This window comes from Passer domesticus, chromosome 11 (genome assembly GCF_036417665.1).
Source record: "Passer domesticus isolate bPasDom1 chromosome 11, bPasDom1.hap1, whole genome shotgun sequence".
NCBI classification, from domain to species: Eukaryota; Metazoa; Chordata; class Aves; order Passeriformes; family Passeridae; genus Passer; species Passer domesticus.
Genome location: NC_087484.1, coordinates 2,663,991 through 2,666,378, shown reverse-complemented (window position 1 = coordinate 2,666,378; position 2,388 = coordinate 2,663,991). Strand labels below are relative to the sequence as shown.

Sequence of the window (2,388 nt, the reverse complement as noted above, 5' to 3'; positions counted from 1 at the left end):
ACATCATTTTTAGATGGTACAAAAGCTATTTGAAGGGGAATAGAAATCATAGGAATATTTTTATTTAGCTTTTAAGCTCTCTAGCAACAGAATTGCTCTTCTCTAATTTTGTTTCACCACTAAGGTGAAACCTTAATAATCCCACATAAAAAGATTATTTTGGTTTAGAAAGAAGAGGGTTGTGAGGTTGTATGAGGCAACCTGCCTGAATGGGATTCAAGTCTTGATTGTTTTTCCCTATACACTGAAGATTGTGTGTTTGAGAATTAAAAGTTTAGGCAATGCACTAAAGAAGAAATTATGCTGAATGAGGTCAAGGGACCTTCAGAATTAGAGCTTCACATTCTAAGATATGAATGTTTTTCATAAACTCTCCCCAATACTGTTGTCAGTCCATTCTTTCTAAGAGGGTGACATTATCAGAAATCACCGCACTGCCCTTATTCTGCTCCCACCAAAATCAATTGGTTTTTCATTTGGTTGGAAACAACCAAGGAAAATTCTGGGTGCTCCTGAAAAATCACATCTGCAACATCTCCGGGGGTTTCCAAGAATTTATCCGTGCATCAGAGACTTGGTTTGGTTTGAAACCTTCAAGCAAAGTGAAATCCTTCTAGTGGAAGGTTCCCTGCCCGTGGTGGAGGTTTGGAATGAGATGATCTTTGAAGTGCCCTCAAACCCAAACCATTCTGGGATTCTGTGAAATTTATGAGCACAAATTCATTACATGTTTAAAATTCCTGTGCAGGAAACCATGGAAGGCATCCAGGCTGGACAACCACAGCCTTCAGCTCCAGGGTTCAGTTGCCAATTGCACTGTGCATATTTAATCAAGTGCACTATTGTTTCCAGTGCCTCATTAAAATTCCTCAACTAATTAAAAAAAATCATAAATAACTCTTATAGAATTGTTCTGTCTCTGCCAAGAATAATTAAAACAATTTAGCAGAATGAACCTCCTAATTGTCCGTGTTCAGCATTCCTAATTCACCATAATGCTGGATGCTCCTGCAGGGAGCAAGCCACTGACAAATCTCTTGTATTTTATATTTTGCTGGATGAAACCTGGAGCACTTTGCTCACATCTTCTCTGACCTTACTGGGATTGTCTCACACAGTTTTTCAACAAATTAAACACTTTAGTTTTGCCCAATCTATGTTTATAACAGATCAATTTCTCCATGAGATGTTAGTTGGTTCATTTTTCCCTCTTTCATTTTTCATGCTTTAGGAACAATGAAAATGGGAACAGTGACTGGATGTGGAAAAACAACCTCCTTTAGGTAAAGTGTTACCTTAAAGATACAAATATCTCCAAAAATGGGATATTCAGAATGTTGCTCTGGCTTTCAAAAGGCAAGGTATTGTCTAATTTTTATCAGGAGCCGTGGAATGCAGATCCATGACTGCTTAGGACATGCAAAGGGCGGTGAAGGTGGAATCTGCCAAGGCCTTGGAGGAGCAAAAGCTGCAGGGTTGGTGACCAATTTCCAAAGAGAGAATTTCCTGTAAGACCAGAGCTACTTTAACTTCCTTTTAACCTGTGCCTTCTCAAATGGCCCCTGACAAGTCTGCAACTGTGCCTGTAAATAAAACATGAACCACCTGAGGTCGGGAGGAAAATTATTGATTGCAGGGACTTTGTGTCTGATCCTCTTCCTGCTCCTTTCCAACCCCTTCCAAAAATGGCTCAGGCCACAAATCCCAGGAGCAGGAGCTGTGGTCAGCAAAGGGAAACCACTCAAAGAGAAAAGTGTGGGAGAATTCACTGTCCTCTGAGGATTTTGGACACATTTCCTCCTTTTGTTTGCCCTACCCAGGGCAAAACTGCCTTCCCTGGCAATAATTCTGCTGTTCTCAAATAGCCTAAATATTATATTATTTTAAAAATCATACAAACCACATTTTAAAGAACACAGACCTTGACCATTTATAAACATTTTTTGCTTGTAGGCAGCAATTTATTGAATACCTAAGATTTAATTTAGGTTTTTTTCATTTCTAGCCTATTTTCTCTCCTTTTCAAGGGACATCTGAAAATTAGCAGACTTTATCAGTGCAATCTTTCAACAATTTCCAGGGTGCAGAAGAATCCCTTAGCAAAATTATAAGAAAAGACCACAAAATGTTATTTTGTATCTAGATCATAAAATCAGTTTTTCATTGGTTTCTGTTTTTATTGCCCTTTTTTAATGATGATTTGGACATTTCTGCCTAGAAACCCTTCAGCTTCCTCAAGGTAATTTGGCATCACATTTTGAGGAATACAAAGTGCGTTCAAGGGCATCATTTAGGAAAATGTCACGCAATCAAGAGTCATCAAGTCCATCTCTCTTCCCTAAGTCCTGATCAGCTAAATATCCTTCCTTGTTTATGGAACTCCTACTT

General features: G+C 38.7%; 1 long non-coding RNA gene across 1 annotated transcript; it reads left to right on the top strand.

Annotated features, from left to right (window-relative positions):
• Positions 1 to 409: 409 nt before the first annotated feature.
• On the top strand, positions 410 to 1,609 carry LOC135278387 (uncharacterized). The gene is made up of 3 exons (XR_010345901.1): positions 410 to 643; positions 1,232 to 1,283; positions 1,383 to 1,609. It is a non-coding gene; the product is annotated as an uncharacterized LOC135278387 (long non-coding RNA).
• The last annotated feature ends 779 nt before the right edge of the window (positions 1,610 to 2,388 follow it).